The sequence below is a fragment of the Sapajus apella genome, unplaced genomic scaffold, assembly GCF_009761245.1.
Source record: "Sapajus apella isolate SASKATOON/1434 unplaced genomic scaffold, GSC_monkey_1.0 scaffold34, whole genome shotgun sequence".
Classification (NCBI taxonomy): domain Eukaryota; kingdom Metazoa; phylum Chordata; class Mammalia; order Primates; family Cebidae; genus Sapajus; species Sapajus apella.
In genome coordinates, this window is record NW_022436974.1 from 21,142,369 (window position 1) to 21,166,419 (window position 24,051).

Consider the following 24,051-nt stretch of genomic DNA (forward strand, 5'->3'; position numbering starts at 1 on the left):
AGCAATCTAGTCATATTTTCTGTTCATAAAAATTATACCTAGTTCAGAGATTGGGATTAACTGTGTCATTTTTAGTAGAACTTTGCAACGATCGTGGTGTTTTAAGGAGCAGCACGATTTCCAGGTGTTCTGCCACCTGGATGATGTGCACAACCACAATTAAGGGTCATAATTTCCATTTGTGATTCCAACATATGGATAAAGTATTTATTGTTGTTGACTGTATTTCTTAGAAGTGCTTTATTAATAGTTCTCACATGTAAGAAGGCACATTGCCCAAGTTTACCAGATAGTTTAGGCTTGCAACATGATAACCTTTAGATAATTTAAGCCTGATTAGGCACCTGGTAAACTCAAGTTAATATAAGCTTGATAAATTAGCCAGAATGCTCAGGAAGTTGCTCTCTCTTCTGCAGAAACTGTCCTCAGTGAAAGGGCATATGGATGACCTGGTCTTCCTCTTATAAAACCAGGAGGCTAAAACCACTTCATGACCACTCTACTAGGTCTAGAAAAGAAAGTGTAAAGTTGGTTTAAAAAATATATTCATTGAGCACTTACTGCGTGCTTTAGGAATAAGATAAGCTGAGGCAGAGAGCCTCAGGGCTGATCTTTCAAATCAGAAAAGCCAGTTTATGGAAGGAGAGATTCAATATGTGAATCATAGTCAGAAGCCTCCAAGGTAAGGTAATGGACTTGGGTAAGAGTTTTCCATCACAGAGATCTGGATAGCAAAATACACATCTGAATTCTGGGATCCAGTTTGCCTAGAAGGAAAAGGCAGAAATCAGGTTTTATGAGGCTAGACAGAAAGAGAGAAATTTCATCTGGGTAGCCACACCATGGAGCTCCAAGCCAAAGTCCTTAAGAGTGGTCCAGGTTTCAAGCAACAGAGAGACCAAATAAAAACTCTATTAAGGAAAGACCTTCAGTTGCCTCTTTGGTCCTATATATGTGGTCAGTGTGTGTCACAAAGACTTAAATTTGTAGCATTGGGACAGAGAGCTCTAGGAAGTTAATGCTTAGGAATTTCAGGCAATGGCTTTTTGCAAAAGTGGAACTTATCAGAGTTCTCAGCCAGTGAGGTTGCTTTTCATAGAACCTTTTCTTTTTTTAAATTTTCTACATTGAAATAGCTGTTGGTTGTATGTCTATAAATCGCTCCTAACAGACACACTTAAGGGTAGTTTCTACACAGTTCATACAGGAACTGAGCTGCATCTCTTTCCCTCTTTCCTGGCCAACAAAATTAGGGAATTCATGTGCTACAAGCTTAGGCCAGCTCTGCACCCCGATGCCAACAAATACAAGCCAGGATTCAATCACCTCTCAGCTGGCGCCAGGTGTCCACAACCTTCAATTGCATTTCTTGGCCTTGTCTGTGCACCGTGTTGGCTGAGGTGACCCTTCCTCAGCCTGATAAAACAGAGGCCCTCGCAGATCTTACTTTCTGGCCCTGCTCCCAAGAGACCTTCAAGCTCATGAAATGCTTCATGCAGAGTTTTGCAACTCTTGCCATACAAGAAAAGGCTTTTGGTTTTGCAGCCTTCAAGCAAAACTCTAAAATAAGACTATGGAAATAAAGTCAATTTACCACTCTCTCCCTACCAAGCACCACTTTTGTAAATAAGGAACAAAATAGCCCTTTCCCCCCATCTCCCACACCAGCTCTTCCTCCCCTCCTCTCGGCCCCTGCAGCTCTCTAGCAGCCAATCTCTTTACCCCAGAATTGTCAGGAAAACACTGGCTGACAGGTCATGTTATTGCTTCTGATTCCATTGGTCACATTGTGTAACATCTTAACTCCTAACCTAATTCAGTAGATGCAGCTTGACAGGGCATAGCAGGGATGTGGTCTAGTTTCCCTGGAGCTGGGTTTAAGACTCCTCTGCTGGGGACCTGCACGGCATTCAAAGCATTTTAGGGCATATTTCTTGATCAAAATATGTGTAAGGGCAGCAGACTGCCTCTGCCTATAGGGTTAGGTTCCAGGAAATGTCTGTGGTCATTCCATTCTTGTTTTCTTATTTGATGATGGTTAAAGATCCTAAGTCAGTATAAGAAAAAAAAAAGTATAAACTATATAAAATAAGTTAAGTCCTTAGAGGACCGAGGTTGCAGTGACTGCCAGAAAGCATTTTCAATGCATTTTCATATTCAGTAAAAATGGTATGCCCAGTCAAGAGAATGCCAATGACATTGTACACATCTCCAATTTAAAATAAGAGGGTTGAACAAGTCAGTTTCATTTACCATCCCTTGCCCAGGAGAAACTTTCAGCTTACATGTTTGTTTTACTTTATTGCAACAAGTGTATCCTAGGAGAAATAGAATTCCCTTCCACAGTATTGTGTTGTGTGTTCTATGCTAGGTTCTGCAGACTGAAAAATAAAAGAGGTTTGTTTTTGTTTATATTTTGTTGATGTTCTCTTTTCTCATCTAGACTGTGAACACTTTGAGGTCAAGGAACCAAATAGTTCATTATATACATTATGTACATAATGGTAATCAAGTGTAGAAGGCAGATTGGAGAGAACGGAGCTTGGAGTCAGGAGTCAGGAGACCAGCAAATGAGAGGAGGAGGAGGGAGCAGCACACTCAGTAAGGGCTGTGGTGACCAAAATGCAGAGAAAGGGGCAGAGAGAGGACACATCTGAGTTAGGAACACAGGGAAAGTATAGAGAAGGGGATAGCCAAGAAAGTCAGAAAAATTAGGGTTCTAAGAAAACAGCTTGAATTTTCCAGATTAACATGATTGTATTTCTCCCCCTGCTAGACCAATTTTCAAGGATTTTGAGTCCCTAGCAATTCATTTTAGCACCTTTTAGACCTTCTGTAGTGATCAAATGCCTAGACGCATTAAGAAACAGGCTACTGATGAAATGGATATTTTGAAAAATTGTCTTACTTATTTACTTTTCCTTTTTGTCCCAAAGTGCCTTGGAAGTTAGAAGGGAAGTGTGAGTCATATACTGCCTAGCTGGGAAGGCTGGAGGTGCTGAAGCTCTTATCAGATGATAGGAAATCAGGTTATAAGCCCTATCTGTTTTCCAGTGTCTCCATGATGTGACATTAGGAGGTGATGGCTGCAGTTACTGGAGACATTCGTTCCAATGATGTTCATAAATATACTTTGTTAGGCAGTTATGTCGAATCGACCTCCCTTCTCTTCCCCTCTCTAAAAGCAGGCTGCCTTCAGCTGTTTGATTTCTCTCCCTGAGATGGGACTGTGCTGACAGAGAATCTGGAACTCAGGTGTGAGATGGGAATGTGAAATCTAACTGCAGTATGTGCACAGGAGGAAAAGGCAAGCTGGGGATTGAAGGACACAGGGAGAACCCTAACTCTGTCTGGGAACATTTGCATTTGAGCTGAATGATGAGCCGGCTGAGGTGGGAAGGTGGCCATTCCAGGCTGGTAGGTGATAGACAAATTGGCAAGTCTCTTTCCCTTCTGGGTTGGGGCCTTATTTTTTGAATAGGTAGAGATGGTGGGTTTATTCTTCTGGGGTTCATGAAGAGCTTTGGAGAAGAGGACACGTAATGAGGTTAAATGCTCCTGGCTGTGTGACAACTCTCTGCACTTCAGTTTCTCTGTCAGATGAGCATTCGACTACTCACCTTGCAAAGTTATTATAAGATAAAATGAAACAACATGGCATGTGGTTAGCCCAGCTTTAGGTATCAACCTAGGGCATGACCCTCAAGGATGCCAGCTTCCTTCCACACTCCTGTTCTCTCCTCCATAAAGACTGGGTGCACAAGAGATAGCAGTTTTCTGGCAATGCAAACAGGTTCAGTAATGAAACTTGCCTTAGTGCATGAAAACGTACTCTGGTATGTACACGACTTCTGGATAGTCTTGTTAAAATTTAGAGTCTTATTTAGTAGGTCTTGAGTAGGACCTGAGATTATTCATTTTTAACTTGCTATTAGGTGATTTGTATGTTGCTTATCCATGGACTGCACTTTAGTAGTAAGAACCAGCGGGGGATGGAGCTGGCAGGAGGAAATGTCCTTGTAAGGGAAGCTAGACAGTCAAAGGAACAGGGTCCAAGGTTATGTACAGATGAGTCAGGTGTGGGGTGGGCAGATTCCTGTGGCAAAGGAAATTTCATTCCATTTTTGAGGCAAGATTGTGGATGATGCCCATCTTGAAATGACCTCAAAGCAGAAAGCCCTGGGTAATTATTCCATGTCTAAAACTTCAGTGGCTCCTGACTGCCCTTGCATTAAAGTTCAAATTCCTCAACGTAACTTCCATACCCATCATGATCCTGTTTCTCCACACACTCTTCCTGTGCTTTATGTTTTTTTCTGCATTTGGCCATGTCTTTGCATGTGCTGATTCTTCTACCTGGAATGGTCTTTGCTCTCGGCTTCCTAGCCTACCTAACAAACTCCTATTCGCCTTTCAAATTTATTTTTTAAAATCAACTTCTCTATGAAAGTTAAACATTCATAGCATATATGTGTGTGTGTGTGTGTGTGTGTGTGTGTGTGTATTCAAGCCTACAGCTGTATTTCTCAGGATTGATGGACTCCAGGGCTATCTGTTTGCTCCCCCTGTAATCTGTGAGGTTCTTGAGAGTGGGGTCCTTGTTTAATTGTCTCTGTCTTCCTAGGACCTAGCACAGTGTGGACCAACTCCAGTCATTCAGCAAATCATAGTTAAATTGGACAGAAAGTTGGTTGGAGGAAACAGGATGGGGATGATTATAACTGGCTCTAGGAAAGAACCTGTGGATGTAAGGGGCTTTAACCAAAAAGTTGGAGGAGTAAACCAGGGAGGACCTTCATCTGAAAGGAGGAATTGTGTGCTCGGCAGAGTAAATTTGCATGCAGACTGCTCAATGCAGGTTGCAGGCATCCTAGATGAAAAGGGACCCCAGCCTTGTGGGTTAGCCTATTGCTGTGTAGAGCAGAGTGATACTCTGATATTCTGACTTGGCAGTAGATATGCTTGTCATATATACTACTATGGAGTCCATTTAACCCTTCATGTTCTTTGCAGAAATAGGCTCCTCTGTCTCTCCTCCAGGTCTCACTCTCTTTTAGGGAAACATCTGAAGCAGCTAAGGCCAATATTGAACTTTTGAAATCCTGCTTGACAAATGTGACAGGAAGAAGTAAACTTGAGTTCCACCCAGTGAAGAACTTGAGTTAAGAAAAGGAGAAAGGGAGAGATACTACCATACCTCCTGCATGAATTCTACCCGCTGAGCCCAAGGCTGGCTTCTTCAGTCCCTGCTTCCTTTATGGTCGTTCTCTATACCTGCCTTTTCAAATTTGCAATCTAAGTCTCTCTATTCTGGAGTTAACGGTTGCAAAAGTATTAAGAGCTTCCTATATGCAAGGCCCTATACATAGTGTGTTGCTTTGTCTGTTTTCTCTAAGCAATTCATATTGACAATTGATGAAAAACACTTCTCTACTGCCCAGGTAGGGAAATGGACTCTGGACATGAACCCTGGCCTGACCATTTACAAACTATGAGACTCTAGGTAATCTTTGTACCCTCAGGTTTCCTATGTATAAAATAGAAATAACAATACCCATTTCACAGAGTTGCTGAAAGGATTAGACAGAATACTGCATTTTATTGTGTTGACTCTTTTTGAAAACTATGCTTATGCCAATAATATTATCTCCAACCTTTATCATACATTGAAATACTATTTAGTTACCATATAAAAATGTCTTGTTATTAGGGAACAGAAAGCTATAAATATCCAGGCAATAGAAGGGACTACTCCAACATAGACCTAAAATCTAACAGGATCTAAAGGTCAGTGACTTAGCACACATGACATTCATGACATTTAAAATAAACCAATCAATTTACAAAAGGCATAGTGACACTTTGAAGAAAAAACGGTGGCCAAAAGGGATATTAAACAAGGAATTCACTGAGAAAACAATGTGGCCAAAAGGTATATCAAAGGCTTTTTGCCCTCACTTACTGTTATTATTATTATTTTCTATGTAAGGAAGTTGGTTCTTAGAAGAGGAAAGTAACTTTCTGAAAGCCACTGTAAGAGTAGTTAGAAGAACCCAGCATGAACCTGGGTTCAGTTTCTCTTTCAGTTGCTCGCCTTTTAAAGAATGTATAGGTGGGAGCTCAACAATGATAACACATGGGTACAACGAGGGAAACAACGCACACTAGGGCCTGTGAGGGGTGGCCGTTGGGGGAGGGAGAGCATCAGGATAAATAGCGAATGCATGAGGGGCTTAATACCTACGTGATGGGTTGATAGGTGCAGCAAATCGCCATGGCACACATTTGCCTATGTAACAAACCTGTGCTTCCTGCTCATGTATCCCATACTTAAAATTAATTATAAAAATTGTCCTTTGTTATTTCTGCTTATTTTGCTTTTCCAAATGTATTTTGCATTAAACTCTTCTTGGATTTTGAAAGTAACACAAAGCAAAACAAAATTTAAATTCTCGAAATATTAATTGAAATTATAAAATGTAGACATTAAAATAAAATATTGGAAAATTTAATAAAGATTTCCCTACTTTTATGTTCATCTCTTATTCTCTAAAATAACGTTTGCAGCCAGGTGTGGTGGCTCACACCTGTAATCCCAGCACTTTGGGAGGCAGAGATGGGCAGATCACTTAAGGAGCTTGGGACCAGCCTGGCCAATGTGGCAAAACCCCATCTTTACTAAAAATACAAAAATTAGCCAGGCATGGTGGCACGTGCCTATAATCCCAGCTACTCTGGAGGCTGAGGAGGAGAATCCCTTGAACCCAAGAGGCAGGGGTTGCAGTGAGCCAAGATCACACCACTACAGTCCAGCCAGAGACCCTGTCTCAAAAAAAAATAATAATAATAATAAAATAAATAAAATAATGTTTGAGTTTACTTTTTCTTTGCCAAGCAATATGTGCAGCACAAATGTGAGAAAAGTGAGCAGAATGTAAGCCATGCCCTTGAGCACATTACCAATGCAGGGAGTAGACAGATCTATAAATAAATAATTTTAACATTTGCTTGGTTTGCTACAGCCAGTTATAGTAACCATTTTTACTAATTGTAGCACACATCTGATTTATAAAATGCTCTCTGTGACTAATCATGGCATCTGCACATGATTGAGAGTCACAGCATTTTATCTAAAACCCTTGGGGGTAGATATTTCTTGTAATTCAGAATTTGAATAGCAATATGTTGCATATTGTATATATTACATAACAACTTCAGCAGGGTCCAGGGAAAAGCCCATCATCAAGAATATTAAAATGTGTGCAGCAATATAAACACTCACATTCAGATCCGTTTTTGCACTGAATGAGTGATGCAACACATTCAGCTTTCAAAATATTTTGGATTTCAGACTTAAGATTAGTCTTATGAATCTATGATTTAAAAATTTTCAATATGTATTAATTTTATTTTTTTCTCTGCCTTATTGCGCCAGCTAGACCTACTTAAATGATGTTAAACAATGGAAGGCAGAGTAGGCAAACTTGTTTTATTCCTAATTTACAGATCTGTATCTGGTGTTCCCTAATAAAAAGTCATTTGGTTGGAGGTTTAGAATAGGAATATTCATCATATTAGGAAAGAATTATTTTATTCCAACTTGAAAAATGAAAATTATTAAATTTTATCAAATGCATTTAAGGAATATTGAAATAATCATCTACTTTTTTATTACTAGCCTGCTGATAAACTTTTATTGCATTATTCAATTTCCTTATATTGAAACTGGTTATATTCCTGTTGGATTATTGAATCAGTAATATTAGCTTGTTAAGCTCTAATCTGAAGTAGTTAGTTGAAGGTTTTGAATCTATATTCATAGTTTATTAGTTTTACTTTCTTTTTTGCAAAATATTTTATCACCTTGAGGATCTGGATCAAATCTTTCTTGTGAAACAAATTGGATAGTTTTCCCATCTTCTACTCTTCAGAATATATTATAATGAATATATTTATGTATTTCTTGAATGCTTGAATTTAATCACTGTTAAATCTCTTAAGATCTAATGTCTTTGGGGCAGGCAGTTCTTTAAGAGCTTTCTATGATTATTCCTCAGTTATTGGTCTGTTCTCATTTTCTGTTCCTTCTGTAACTTTCAAAACTAGATTATCTGTTATTAGATTGGGAAGATTAGAAGTTAAAGGAGTAGGTGTTTTTATCCTGCCCAGCTGTGAATGCATATGTCTTTGTGTCACTGAATTGATAACAATTTTTATTTGCTCTTCTAATTGTCTTTTTTTATTTTTAACCTGGGACTTCATTATAAGAGATTTGATTTGGGCCCAAATGTTCATCAGTTTATCTTTCACTTTGCTGCCTTTGAAATAATGTCTTGAAGAACAGCTAGATTCTGAGAAAATCACATCTTAAAAGAACTTGAGAGGCCATTATGTATAGCCTACTGATGCTAGAAATGGTGAAATTGAGGTCTCGGCTGGTGAAATAACTTACATGTTATAGTGTCAGGAACAAAACCAAGCTCAGCCCGGCTAGTGGAATGTCATTTTAAAATAAGCACAGCTATGAAACAGCATACATATATTCCTCTTCCTTGCTGGCCTCAGAACTTTGCCTACCCTTGACTCCCAAGTAGTAGGTCCCACATGTGAGTTGGTGGATAGAACATGATAGTGTCCAGAGCCTAATGGATTGGCTGCCAGTCTTTCAGCTCCAGGGTACATCATCAAGTAGATACATTTCTTCAATGCCAGCCGGCTATAGAAGGAAAGACAAGGGCAAGTTCCAGGAATTATTAGTGGCTTTCATTCTTTCTTTAGTTTATGTCTGCTCTTATTCATTATGAAGCATTGCCTAAAACCTAGTTGAGGATTTTCCTATTAAATTTATTATTCATAATTAAAATTACCAAAACATCAAATAGTAAAGCTTTGACTTGAAGGAATAAAACTGTGTTATGCCTAGGTAAAGACTGATCTAATTGATTTTGAAAATGGCTGTTTTTCTTAAACTGAATGTTCAGTGCCTGCCATCCTGTAGACTAACCATGACGTCATGTTATGGCGAAAGCAAATGTGGGTTCAGAGATTTACTCTAACTTTTATCAATAAACGTGACAAGGAAAGCACTTAATTGTGTGAATACCAGGCCTAGAAAATCATTCAGTGAGTTCATCTGATTCTTTCTCGAGAGCTGGACTTACTGAAGCTTCTCTTATTTTCATAGCATCCATTTGAGACCTCATTAGAAAACTTTCGTGCTTTAAGTTTTTCTGGGAGTACACATTGTTTTACCTGGTCCTTCATGCATAACAAATAAACACAAAATAATTAAATACATGATGCTGAAGAATAGGAATGCCAGGAATAGAGGTGCTGATCTCCTGTCCTGGGGCTATGGGGTGGCATGATTAGGCAGGCCAAGACTTGAAAGGGCAGAGTGATTATTTGGAGGATACCAGAGCAAAGAACCAGTAGGAGAGTGTAGGGAAGCCTCCCCTGGAAAATGGAAGAGATTGAAGTTTTTAAGTTTGATTTGCCATTAGTTTTAAGTGTTGCGCCCAGCATAGGAAATGGGAAACAAAGCCAATAATATCCACAGAAACAGACAGTCAGAGATAAAAAAACAAAACAAGCAGTATAAAAAATTAATAGGTGAGAGATCTGTGTTAAATTACATGATAAGTGTAAAGCATGCAGGACAGGGCCTGATAGATTGCTCAGGAAATGCTGGCTATTGCTGAAACAGACTTTTAAATGTCTATGTCTTTTCCTTTGAAGTAGGGTGTCCAAAGTATTGGCTTCCCTGGGCCACAATTGAAAGAAGAAGAATTGTCTTGGGCCACACATGATATACATTAACACTAACAATAGCTGATGAGCTAAAAATAAGAAAATGACAAAGAATCTCATGTTTTAATAAAGTTTATGAATTTATGTTGGGATGCATTCAAAGCCATCCTGGGCTACAAGTTGGACAAGCTTGCTTTAAAGCTTAAATAATCCTTATGCTCTCTTCTTTTTCATCACCAAATCCTGTCAGAAAATACCTTCACAGTATTTTCTAAATCTGATCAATTCTTACTTCTTCCAGAATTCCCTGCCCAAACTTTCAATATCTTTTCAAAATTGATGTCTCTTTTTCCACCGTGAGTCACTGCAGTGTACCCATCACCCAGAAAATCAGTTCAGGATGCTGGCTCACATGTCCCATGGCTGCCCAGTGCATGGAGAAGGTTTCATGTACTTGTACCATGACCTGAAGGCTCCCTCATGCCCTTACCCCAACCACCTTTCTAACTTCATCTCCTACCATCTTCCCTTATTTACTCCATTTTTCTTGATCGTAAAGAAAACCAAACTAGTTCCCACTCCAGGCCTTTTGCACTAGTTGTGTCCTCTGCCAGATATCTCTGTGTATCGTATTACTCCATGGTCCAGAGTATTCTTCAAGATTTTATTCAGACAGAGAAGTTTCTTAGAGAAGATTACTCTGAGGCCTTATCCAAAATTCTACCTTCTCTGCATTCTCTATCCCTTTGCTGCTTTCTGTTTTCTTCACAGTGTATGTCTTTTCACCTTGGGATTTCATTATAAATTTATGTAGTTTCCAATTTGTAGCCTCTGTCTCTAACAGAATGTAAACTACATGAGGGCAGAGACCTGATCTATCTCATTTACAGTTGTATCATCCAGGGATCAGAACGGTGTCTGGCATAAAGTAGGGAACTCAACAAATAGTTTTGAATGAATAAAAGGATCTGAAGATACTTCTAAGAATGTATGTTTGTATTTGGAATAGTGCGCCAGATACAACACAACAAGCTACAATAAAATAAGCAGATGAAAGTGTGATGGAGAAGAAAAAATAAATGTTGGCAAATAAAAATTAAGCTGCAGGGAGGGTTTTCCATGAATTTCATTTTATAGTCATGTTTTATACACTTGATAGATGAGTCATGTACTTGACTTTGTCAATATTTATTGACAACCTACTATGTGCCAGGAATTTTTGAAGACGTAATTTTACACATGTGCACATGCTCAGACACACAGAAAATTTAGTCTGCACATAATTATATAGATATATATAGATAGTCTATATATATGTATGTATGTATGTCTATCTATATGTGTATTTATGTCTATATCTATATATCTGATCCATATAATTAACTCTGGTCAACCCTAAGGGGTTGATGTCATTCTCCCCTCTTTATTTATTAGCTAGAAAGACCAAAACTCAGAAAGACAAGGTTACCTAAAAACAAACAGACAAACAAAAAAAAAAAAAACAGTGTATTTAAATAAGAGTGTAAATAATACCAAAGTTCAGTCTTTTCCATACTTAGGCACACATTTTGAAAGGTTTATTTATAGCTCCACTGCTTTCTAGATGTGTGATATTATTCAAATTAGTTGGCACCCTTGATTTCATTTCATCAGTAGTAATATGAAAGAAGCAGATTTAGTCTGCTTATTCCAAAAAGTTGCTTCCAATTTAGAGGAAGTAATGAATGTGAAGCACTGAACGTGGAGGTTCACTGTGTTCACCGCAAAAGGGAGAAAAATCGATTTGCACTGAGAACACACTGATCTAATGCGGAAAGAGAAGCAGAGAAGACAGATGATGAGAAGGTCTTGATGCTGGTTCAGTCTCCTCTGCATCCCATCTTTTCTGAAGCCAGCACTAATTCTTCCTTCTCCACCACTGATAAATAGTAAATTTTCCTCTTTGACTTAAACTAGCAATGTAGCTGTTGTTCAAAATTGAAAGCATCATAACTAACACAGAACCCTGCATTGACCTCTTTGGAGCCTTGGTGATGCAATTCTCACCATGCGAGGAGCCCTTTTATCACCAGTATACCTGACTCTAACATCTAGGAGTGTAATGTTGAAAAACACTGAGTCTCTGCTTCCAAAGAAGTCCAATATTAATCAGAAAGCAGGCATTTAAAAGAGATATATGCATGTTACATATGTGCAAAGTGTTGTGGGAAACCAGAAAAGAGGACACTAGGGATCCATACTATCTTTAATGTGATCATGCAGACTTCCTTTTAAATCAGCAACTTTAATAGGTTTTGGAAATCTGATCAAAGCTTTAGAGGGCATCTCTAGGAAAAAAAAAAATCTCAGGCCAAATGGTTGTTAGACTCACAGATACATTAGAAACATAACGTCACAGATATATTAGAAACATAACGTACCTTCCAATGCCACTTGTCCATGAGTTTAGTTTTCACCACAGTGTTTCTTTGCTTATTGGAATTCATAGACATCTTGCAGAAATAGTATGTCACTTTCCCCAGAAAAATGTGCACCTGCAGAATTTCTCATATGAAGTCATGAGTTCTATGACCCCAATCGAAATTCCCTACCACGTAGAATCAGCCACAGACCCCTTCAGCAGGCCTCTATGTGGGGTCAGGACTACTCTGAATCCCACCCGCAGGCAATGCTAAGTGTTTTCTGCCATAAGAACCATGGCAAAAATGAATGGCGACTTGTTAAACAGCTTTATAATACGATTTGCCATCTATACTCGAATGTCTCAAAGTTATAACTGACTAGATGAAGCTCATGAGGAAAATAAGCCATTTAACTTGACTTATTTTCCAAGAGTGAGCTGTTCTCCAAGAAGCCAGAATCTAGCTCAGGAGTCTCTCTCTCTAACAAATGTGAGTTATGCAGCTCCTATCTGTAGGGCATTGTGCATTTCCTCTCCACTGCTGCACAAGATGGCTTCCTAGCCGTAGCTATTGAATTAATCAATCAAAATTTATTTTTATTGCACCATTCTGGAAAATCCACTCATACCCCTTTCCAGTAACAATGAAAAGAAAAATAATCCATACCACTCAATTAAGAATAAAACATATGTCTTCTTGATGATGTCTGAGTGGTGGCAATTCCAGTGGTCATTGTCTCTTGAAGTTACTCAACATTTAAGCCAAAATAGACTACCAGCGTATACCTGCAAGCAGATAGGTTTCATTACAACCACTAAAAGAAAAAAAAAAATTAAAAAGTAAGGGATCTCTGATGACCTAGTGTCTGTAGACAGAAGCAATAATAATAAGATGCATTTAGTGAGCACTTTCCCTTCTAAGTGTTCAGAGAGCTGCATCAACTAATATTTAATTCACCTCCACCACAGCCATGTGATTTATAACTTCTCCGGGGCCCAGGACCTGAGTAAGGAAGATTACTCAGGCATTCAGCAGTGGTCTTGGCTGCTTAAATTGCTGAGGATATACATTTCCTGGCATTACAAGAAAGGGACCTAGACTGTAGAATAAGGGAAGGGAGAGATGTGTGTGCTGGTATAGAGTTAGGCACGTTGTCAAGATAGGACTGCCCCGGAAATAGAGAGCTCACCAGAAGACTCATGGGAGACATCGCCTGGAAGAGCCCAGCCGTGGGTTGCCATTCTTAGCTTTATAGCTCCATAAACTCTACCTTGTTAATGGCCTAGAATTGACATAACTCAAGGGAATTGCCTGATCATAACCTAACTATTAATACACAAATTCAAATGAGATCAGACTACCTACCAGTGCGTTCATCTAAAATGCACAGATACTTCTTTGAGTGACTAAAGGGCAGTGTTTTTTCACGAGACATCTGTCTGGTTTCCCTATATCAAAAAGCAAAAAACTTGGAAACTAACACAGTGATTGATCAACACGGAATCAGGTTAAAGGCCACTCTTTTTCTGTTTCTTGAAGTTATTCTCTATCCTTTCCTTCGTACTTCCTTTTACTCTCCCTTTATTTTTCTTTCTCACATCGATAGGTCTTTCGATATGCAATTTTCCTCACCTATAGCATTGCCTTTGCGTACCTACATGTATGTGTGTGCACATGCACATGCATTTATAAACATATGTATGCACACACACACACAAACACACACACACACACACACACACACACTTTGCCTGACCAACTCCTATCATTCCTTAAATGTCAGATTCTTATTAAATGTTATCTGAGGCCCTCATACCAGGTTAAGTTCTATTATGTGCTCTTACAGCACTACACATCTCTCTCTCTCTCTCTCTCTCTCTCTCTCTCTCTCTCTCTCTCTCCCCCTCTCTCATAGCATTTATTATGTGGCATTTTAGTTAAGTTTTATTTTCCATAAGACTGTAAATTCCATGTGGGTAGAGATGGGTAGCATCTGGCTCACCATCCTCTCTGTAGCACCTAACAAGGTATCTGGGATATCTAGTATGTACTGAGCTCTTAACAAGAATACAAATTATAGATAACATGTTTAAAGCATTCAGATGTACCAGGTAACAGGCTAAGAACTTTGCATGTATTATATAATCTTCACAACTTGCATTTATGTACCATGGTCAGCATTTTCAAAAAAGGAAAATGAAAACTGCAAAGATGAAGTCACTTTCTTAGCTTGGGTTCCTCAGAAACAAATTCTGAAAATAGGATTCAAGTGCAAGTGGTTTGTTTGAGAGATGATCTCAGGCAACATCCGCTGGGGAGTAGAGGAGTGAGACAAGAGAAGAAAACCGCCAACAGAGGCTGCATCCTCCAGTCAGATACCACTGTGGGCAACTGAACTCAGTGCCCTTGGGAAACGCCAGCAACCAGTGCAGAGCACTTACATGAGAGTTACCCCATCAGAAGAGCAAGCGAGATTGGGTACCTATGTGCCACCTTCCATCAGTCACTGGTTGAGGTCTGCTAAGCGTAGGTTTCAGGGGCATTATTCCCCAGCCTTCCGGCCCACTGTTTGCATGCAGGCACAGCGGGCTCCAGCCATCAGAGAGAGCCCTGGAAGAGTTGGAAGGCAGGTGTACTGCCCACCTGTGAGAAGAACTAAGGCATTTAGGAAGATAGCAGCTGCCAAGGTTACACACTCAAGTTCTGTTTTTAATCAGGGACAATACTGGAATGGGGACCTGAGACTCTTTGACTCCAAAGTATATGGTTTTAATGACTATCTTCATACCCATACCTTAAACAAATGAATAAAAAGAGGGAAAAATAAATAAAGTGAAGAAATAAAGATTATCAGGAAGAATTTTTTTTGTGAGAGCTAAGATTAGGTCTGATGAAGCTTTTCTCTCCTCAAAGAGAAATGCTTTTCTAGCAACTAGGGTGTTGGTGCTTTCTGGATTCAGTGTCTCTCCTCTTGGGGAGCATTGCACTGTTCTGTCAGTTTTCTTTCTCTTTATAAGAAGTTAAGGGAGCTCATGGTAAGGGAGCTCCTCTGCTTAGGTGTTCTGTATTCTTTCTGAAGATATGATAATATACTGATTTGGCCACAGTCAAGTCTTGACCTATCCTGGGAACTATGCTGTTTCTATGGTGATTGCCCATATATCAGCTGTCAGCTGTTATTCATTGATTTGCATGGTCCAAAGCTCAGATTACTGAGGGCACTATTTATGGTTGCCAGAAAGCCCTGTATCCTGCCCATATATTTCTTCTCTTCTCTTCCTCCCCTCATACTCATCATCTCATTCCATGCAGGCTTCAAAATTAGATTGCAGCTCCAAATTTAGTTAATCCATTTTATTGGTAAGATAGTGGTGTCTCTTTCCAATACAGTAGCTGTGTCTTGAGAATAGTCATTTGTTAATTCGGTTCTTGTTAATAAAATCTTTTTATAATGCCAGTAATCATATCCTAAGTTCATGGTCTCAGTCACACCATTTATCCCGTGCCTGTATGTCATCTGTACATCTGTTTATTGGTGAAATCAAGCCTTATGTCCAGTTCAACACATGGATATTGAGCACCAACTATGTTCCAGTCACTGTGGTCATGACCAAAATGTGAATAGGTCATGTTCCCTGTTCTTAAAGTCTGGTGGGAGAGATGCATGAAAATGTGATGTCGGTACTTGGTGATATGCCGTATCATAGAGTTCAGCATGAAGTCATAAAAAAGGATATACAAATTAAAACAGCCTTAAGGAGGGAAAGGAGGTCAGAGAGGTCACACAGGGACATAATTTCTGTGATATTGGGTTGAAAAAACAATCCAGTTTGTGAAAAGTCTAAGGTGTGAGCATGAATATTTCTTTCAGGTAATTGCAAAAGGTCCATTGGATCAAAAAGTGGAATGGCAGCTGGTTGTGCTGATCATTCCCCATCTAGACTCCTCTCATACTCTCTCCACTAGTATCAGTTCAGCCCTGTGCCTTGGGAGGCACACTTGGCTGAACTGCCTTTGTACCTTGGGCTAATCCCTCACTAAGGAGACTGGTGAATTAAACCTGGACTCTTTTGCCGGGTGAGAAAGCTGAACTTGATTCTACAGGCTGGTTACATGTCAAACTATTTTCCACAAACTACTTGGATTAGAGGTGGGCAATGAATCAGGGAGCAGGGTGCAAGCAAGTGCTAGATGTATTCTCCCCCTCTGCCTCTACTGAAGTTGCTGTGCTTACTAGTGTTTTAATGTGAAATTTATGAGGTGGGATTTTCCCAACAAATACCACTGGAAGGAAGGAAGGGAGGGAGGAAGAGAAGGAGGGAAGAAGGGATAAAAGGAGGGAAGAGAGCAGAGGGGAGGGGAGGGGAGAAAAGGGGAAGGGAGAGGAAGGAAAAAAGAAGAATCTCATGGTAATTTGGAGGCAGAGAATTTGAAAAGTTTGATGCTGGGGAGTCGAATTACCTTGTATGTAATTTAGAAAAAGCCTCTGGCCTAAGAATAGAAGATGAAGTAAAGGGAGTGAAACTGAGAAAGGAAAATCAGTGAGTAGGCTATTGATAGACTTCAGGTAAGAGGTGATGAGCCCTAATCTAGATTTATATTTGTTGTCATGGAGAGGAAGGACTGGAATCCAGGTACAATTGGGGCGTACAGTCATCAGGGTTTAGTAAGGGATCGGATTAGGGAAAAAAAATGATAACATGTGCCCATAGGGTTGTTGTAAAGGTCATTTTTATGAAATGTGTTTTGAACTCCTAGAGTAGTGCAAATATTAATTATGAGTGTTATTTCAACTAGCTTATAGCTGTCTTTATTCCTAGCTAGTGTTCTTTCCATGTACCCCTCCCATGATTCATTGTAAATTGAGCTTTTCACTAATTGGATTTGTGGAAAGCAATAGAGAATGCCATTTGGCTACTTCCTCTTTAGAGAATGTCAATATTCAAATCTCCAGGTCATTATTTAGAATCCCCAGTTCCGACATGGGAAATTTAAAATTGCATCTCATATTAATCTCTAAAGCAAGCTCTCCTTTGCCTCCAGATGATCAAATATTTGAACTGGAGAAAGAGGATCTTTTCTGCAACTTACAAGTATTTGACCAAATCATCCAATGGTAGTAGATTCTGATACCCTGAAGGGGCATATAGGAATCTTGGCTTATATCCTATGTTATTAATGATAAGGAGGCTGATGATGACAATGATAATGATAATAACTCTGATCATCATTATATTTACCATATTTTAAAACCTATTCGGTGGCCATACATATGCTAGGTACTTTCCATTGTTTAATTTAATAATGCTCAATGTTATGACAATTTTACAGTTCAGAAAACTGAGGCTTAAATATTTTAAGTAACTTAAATTTGTTCCGTTGGAAAATATGGAACAGAGATTTAATCCCAGCCCAGTTTGCCTGTCTCCACATCCCAGGCTCCTTATTCCTAGGCAGGTGGATCAATCACCCAGGCTTCTGTCTCTCCTCACTCCCCAGTCTTACCAGCTGAGGCACCAGTCTTATCTCCAGGCAGAAAGTATTTTCCCTAAACATCCTGGCCTTGTCCACAACTAGAGTGGATTTTCCTGATTGGGACAATCAATACATGGAGCAGACCTCTCTAAGCAGCGAAAGTGACAGGGCTTTACCCAAGAACAAACAAAATGACATTGTCTGTCACTCTTAGAAATGGAGGTTTAATGTGTCAGACTAGGCTAACTGGACTGGTGGGAGACTGGAACATCCTTCTAGCTTCATGTTAATGTGGATCTCAGAGGAATCTGGTAAAAGACTTCAAAGCAGACACTGAAGCTATTTAACTGTGGGCTGAAACCCATACACTGACATATCTGGATCTTGGAGAGAATTAGGAATAGAACAAACCCGTTTTCTCATGAAGTTTTTAATTTTCCACCTCCACTTCTGAAAAGGTATATACCTCATCAGTGTGTCTAGTTCCCCATTCCAGCCCTTGTCTTTCAACTGCTTAAGAGTGGAGTCTCTGAATTCATCCCTGCTCAGCCCTTTACCTGCTATGTAATCTTTAGTAAATGTCTAACTCCTCTCAACTAGTATTTCCTTCTATACAAATGAGAATAAGACCACATCTTAGTAATGGGCATCATGAAATTGTATCCATTCAAGTGGATCAAAATTTTATCAAACATGAAAAACCCTTGTGTTAATACCTAACACCTAATGAGAGTTTGATATATATTAGATACTAATTATGAGTGTTACGCATATTTCATAATACATATGCATATAGATGTATATGTATACATATACCTATACATATAAACATATACACACATATGTATTGTATATGTATATATTTTTAGCTGTTGAAGTAGATAATGCAACAGAGAATGCCTCAATTTGGAATGCTTCCCTTCTTTATGAGTTCCCTGAGTCTTCATTTTCTCATTTATAAAATAAGAGAGAACAAACACAACTACTTTGATGTGTTCTTGTTATTGTTATTAATATGTATAAAGAATTTAGCAGAGACCTGACATTTAATAAATAAAAGTTATTATTCTGAAGAATAATATGGAGGCTTGGGAGGCAAATCAAAGACGAGTCAAGGGGACAATTTTGCCAGATGTCATTTTCCCCCTTTTCTAAGAATACTTTTCAGATATGCTTTTTAACTCATCTGGCCCTTAGCTTTCTCATGTGTAAAATAGAGACAGTAATAACTTGCTGGTGTATATATATTTCATGAGGTAAATACAGATGACTGATAATAGATGTAATTTATATGGATGTAGAGATATAAGTGTAGCTATACAGACATAGCATGGTTAAGTGGCTAGAACAGTGCCTGGTGTATGGTGGCTACTAAATGTATCTAAGTTTTCTTGTTTTCTTTTTTCTTCCTCCACTCCTTCTCACCCATCTTATTTTGCCTAAATTTCTAAGTTCTAGACAACTTTGTACTCTATTGTAATGATTCACATTATCATATTTAACCCCTCTGTCCACACTAATTAGACTCTAAAATCCTTGGAAATAAGATCAATGTCTGGTTCATTTTGTGTCTTTCATAGTACCTACCAAGTGGCTGGCAGAAAGAAGATATGCTGTAGATATATGTTTGCTATGGTTTGAATGTGTTTCCCCTCCCAAACTCAGGTTGAAATTTAATTGCCATTGTAACAGCACTGGGAGATGGGACCTTTGACAGTAGCAGAGCCCTCATGAATGAATTCATGCTGTTATCTAGGGGAGTGAGTTTCTTATCAAAGAATGAGTTTGACCCCCTTTTGTCTCTCCCTCATTCTCTCCTACCCTTCCATTACGTGGTGCCTCCTACCATGTTATGATGGAGCAAGAAGGTCCTTGCCAGAAGCCTGCACCTTGATCTTGAACTTCCCAGCCTCCAGAACTGCAAGAAATAAATTTCTGTTCATTATAAATTATTCAATCTGTGGTATTCTGTTATAGAACCACAAAATGGACTAAGACAGTGTTGTATATGTGTTGTTTGTCAGTAAAGTAAAAAGATAATTTATACTTACAAACTGAAGGGAGTGAGAGAAGATTTTGAAGAAGGTTGTGAAAACAATTTTTTGAATTGAGTGTAAGAACCAAGTGTATTATGAATGTTGACAACAATGGTAAGATGTGGAGTAGAAGGAGATGAGTAACATACTGATTGACTACTGTGTTTAGGTTCTCTGCTACCCATTTTGTCATACAATTACTTAGTCAGCTAAACAACTTTATGACCTAGGCGGTAACATTTTTCTTTCCCTCTGATATAAGCCATACTAACTCACTAGTACAACATTTTTGTACATTTCCCCTTATATGTCCCTTATTTATGTCTATATGCCATTTAGTATGTATAGGTAATTACAGAATGGAAAGGGATCTGCAATCCTACCAGACTGTAATCCAGTGTCTCTGGTAATGTATTTTAAGAGTCCCATGTATACCAAGAGTTTAAGAAAATACAGTCCTGTGTTTCTTAACAAAGGGATACATTCTAAGAAATGCATCAGTAGAAAATTTCATTATTGTGTGAACATCTTAGAGTGCACTTACACAAACCTAGTTGATATAGCCTACTACATCCCTAGGCTATACAGTGTAGCCTATTCCTCCTAGGCTATAAAACTGTAAGCATGTTAGCATACTAAGTCCCATAGGTAATTGTAATATGATGCTAAATATTTGTGTATCTAAACATAGCTAAACATAGAAAAAGTGCAATTAATATATAGTATTATAAGCTTATGAGACCAGCCTTTTATATATGGTTTGTCATTGGCCAAAATGTTATGTGGAGTATGACTGAAATTGTTGAAATAAGTATAGATGGAACTTTGAAAGGACAGTCCAGCCAAAGCCAAAGACTGAGCAAAAGAATTATTTTGTGCCTTTTACCTTGAACTTAGTTGAAAAGATGGGAAATGTTTACAAGACTTAGGGATAAGGGGCTTTGGAAAATTATCTGGAGATGTTAGGAAGGTCCTGGGTTCTTAATTCCAATTTCTCTGTGTTCTTCCTCCTCCTACACACAATCCCCCAATATTCCCTACCATCCCAAAAGGAAATTTTTTTTGCTTGTCTGCCTCAAAATAGCATTGATTTTCTTAAACTTACTTTGAAATCACAAAATACCCTTGGCTCCAGTATGGTATATAATGCATTTTCATAGTCAAGCATTAATAATTATGATAATAACTAATAATATACTGAGTTCTTCATATGTGTCATGTACTCCACTGTGGACTCCCACGTTATTATTATTTTTTAAATTTATTGATTTTTGAGATGGAGCCTTGCTGTGTCACCCAGCCTGGAGTGCAGTGGTGTGATCTCGGTTCACTGCAACCTCCACCTCCCTGGTTCCAGCAAATCCCCTGCCTCAGCTTCTCTAGTAGCTGGGATTACAGGCACGTTATTTAGGGCTTTGAACAACCAATGATTCAGGTACTATTATTGTCCCCATCTTACAGATGAGGAAATTGTTGGTTAGTAAAATGAAGGAATCTGCCCAAAGATAACCGCAAACAGCAGGTTTGGGATTTGAACACAAAGCACTTTGACTCCAGAAACCATGTAATTACCCCTTCTTTATACCCTTTTTTGCTATAAATTCTTTCATTCACCCAAACATTTACATTACTGTTAGTGAGGACTCTAGAAGGCCAAGTGTTACATTATACAAAGAAAATGCAGGCATTAAAAGAAACACCCTATATCATCAAGAAATTTTACAATTAATGAACAGCGTCACTTAGAATGAGCCGTAGACCAAAAAGCAGTTTTTCAACTGCAAAGAACAGTGTTGATCTCCGGTTGAAAAATGCCAGATAAAAGCAATTTTGGGGGATTGTGGGAGGCTGCCTCAAGAAAGGCAACATACACAGTTAGACTGGAAAGAAGGATAGGGATGCTGAGGGAAAAAAAGAAATATAGAGTTTTAGAGCTACATGATGGGTATCTTTTCATTCCTCCATTGGGTCCTTCAACATTTATTGAACATCTGTTATTTTAAAGGCCCTGAGCTGGATGCCAGGGAATAAAGATGAAAGAAAAGGATTCATATCTCAATAAGCTCCTAATCTAGTACAAGGAAGGGAGTTACAATGCATGGAACAAATAAAATATAGAAACCACCATGGCCCAATCTCCAGCCCCAGTCTACCTCATGGGGTCATGGCAAACGTATCTTTCTGAGGTCAGATATAGCTTCAGAAATCTTCCAACATGGAGTTCCAGTTATACACTACAATTAATTGGATGCTGCATTTGAAATGGAACCTGTTTGCTACTGCAGTCTAGTAAAATGACAGAAATGGAGGCATATATGAGGGAGAGTGGGTACAGGGATCTAGAGTTCCAGGGTCAGTCCTTAAAGAATGTCCAGACCAACAATCTCACTTTTCAAATGGGGGAAATTAAAGTCCAGAAATAAGTAGCAAAAGAGAATTAGGTCACAAACTCAGATTCCCAGTTCCTTTTCCACCATATCACAGTTCTCTCTTACTGAAATGTCCTCTGCAGTGAAGTGGGCTTCTGATGGAGTCAAAGAAAATGAGCCTTATGTCTGCAAGTATCTGCAAAACCTTCCCAGGGGTGAGGATGCTGATTGAGGTGGGGCTGAGAAGGCCCTTGGGGCTGCTTCCTAGAGCCTGGTGCTGATCTGCTGATTTTTATGCCATTTCTTTTAATTAACATGTAAAAAAAAGACAGCTCTGTCAGCTTGTGCCAAGTCTTTTGCATCTTCGGCTTGGCGCACTGGGGCATGAACTTGAGATATCTGTGAGTGAAAGTTCACAATGCTAAAATGGGAAGTATTAATGAGTGGAACCACCATGCATGCACTTACCAGGATCAATTTTCCACTTAGACAGCTTTTGCCCAGTTGTAGTAACTACTAACCAATCTATACTCCCTCATGGATTAAAGCGGAAAGGTCAGGAATCATAAAATCATCCATTTCCCCACTCATTAATATTCGAATGTGGGCTCCTGGACCTGCCCCAGGCTGCATCACAGTGAGAACTTATTTATAACCAGGTTAGAAGGAGATCAATGGCCCAGACTATGTAGAAATATGGATTTGCATGCAGTTTTCTGAATGACTGAATGAGACCATACGTGCCAACATGATAGTTGGCAATTGACAAGAGAAATGTGGTAAAGAACGAGGACCAGGGTTAAGTGAGTGAGACCTTTGTTGCCAAGTTAAGGGGCTGCCAAAAAAGTTAGTAATCAAGATAAATATTGCAGTATTTTAAAAATTTTTAAATATTGCAATATTTTTAGCATTTAAAAAAATATGACAAATTTAAAAAATCTCCTAACAAGCAGATGAACTGGAATTCAGATTCCCAATGATCTATTCTTTCTTTTACACCTTTCTGCTACAACATGGGAAGTAGAAGCCTTAAAAAGGAACATTCTTATACAAAAACTGGACATTTATAAGAACGCTAAATAGGAAAAAGATATGAAGCATAACGATAAGCAAGAAGTTTAGTCCCTTTATCATATAAACTCAAGAAATATATTGTATGCATTAAATACCTCATTAAAATAAAAAATATATAAAGCTCACACTTGTAATCCTAGCACTTTGAGAGGCTGAGGCAGGTGGATCACTTGAGGCTAGGAGTTAGAGACCAGCATGGCCAACATGGTGAAACCCCGTCTCTCCTAAAAAAAATACAAAAATTAGCTGGGTGTGGTATAATCCCAGCTACTTGGGGGGCTGAAGCAGAAGAATTGCTTAAACTAGGGAGGCAGAGTTTGTAGTGAGCCAAGATAGTGACACTGCATGCCAGCCTGGGTGACAGAGCAAGACTCTGTCTAAAGATAAATAGCATAAAAAATATAAGCAGACACCAACAAAACCAGTGTTTAAATTGGGAGAAATTAAGAAAGAACTATGAATATTGAGAAAAATCTCACAGAGACAAAGATTTGGAAGACGCTAAAATAAAAATAGGTGAATAATAGCTTCTTCATCTGCAAAGGGAGGATAATAATCTCTAATTCAGGTTGTTGCAAGGGTTAAATGAAATAGTGAGTGTTTAAGCCCTGATCTATAGCAAAGTAACCCATGCAGTTAACTGTTCTTAATATTTTTGTTTGTAATCAGGCAGAACTGCATTTAAATTCCATGTGTCATTCATGCATGATGTTAGGAGCTTTGATCCAGGTTAGGTTTTTTGTTTCTTCAAATCTACAAAATAGGGACAAAAGATAAGCATCTTAATTTAAAAAAATTAAGTATCATAAATATCTGGCCAAGTGTCTAAAACATTGTGTATATTTAGGAATTGGTGGTGGTAGTTGGTAATGTAATTGGGAAGAAATTTGTTATTTCAAACAATACTGACAGCAACTGTTTTTGCTAACAGGAGTGGTAGTGTGA

The 24,051-nt window shown here is 38.7% G+C and overlaps 1 protein-coding gene across 7 annotated transcripts in view; it reads left to right on the forward strand.

Moving 5' to 3' along the window:
* TENM4 (teneurin transmembrane protein 4) overlaps nucleotides 1-24,051 on the forward strand; it is a 3,057,282-nt gene that overhangs the window by 1,560,963 nt on the left and 1,472,268 nt on the right. The window lies entirely within an intron of this gene.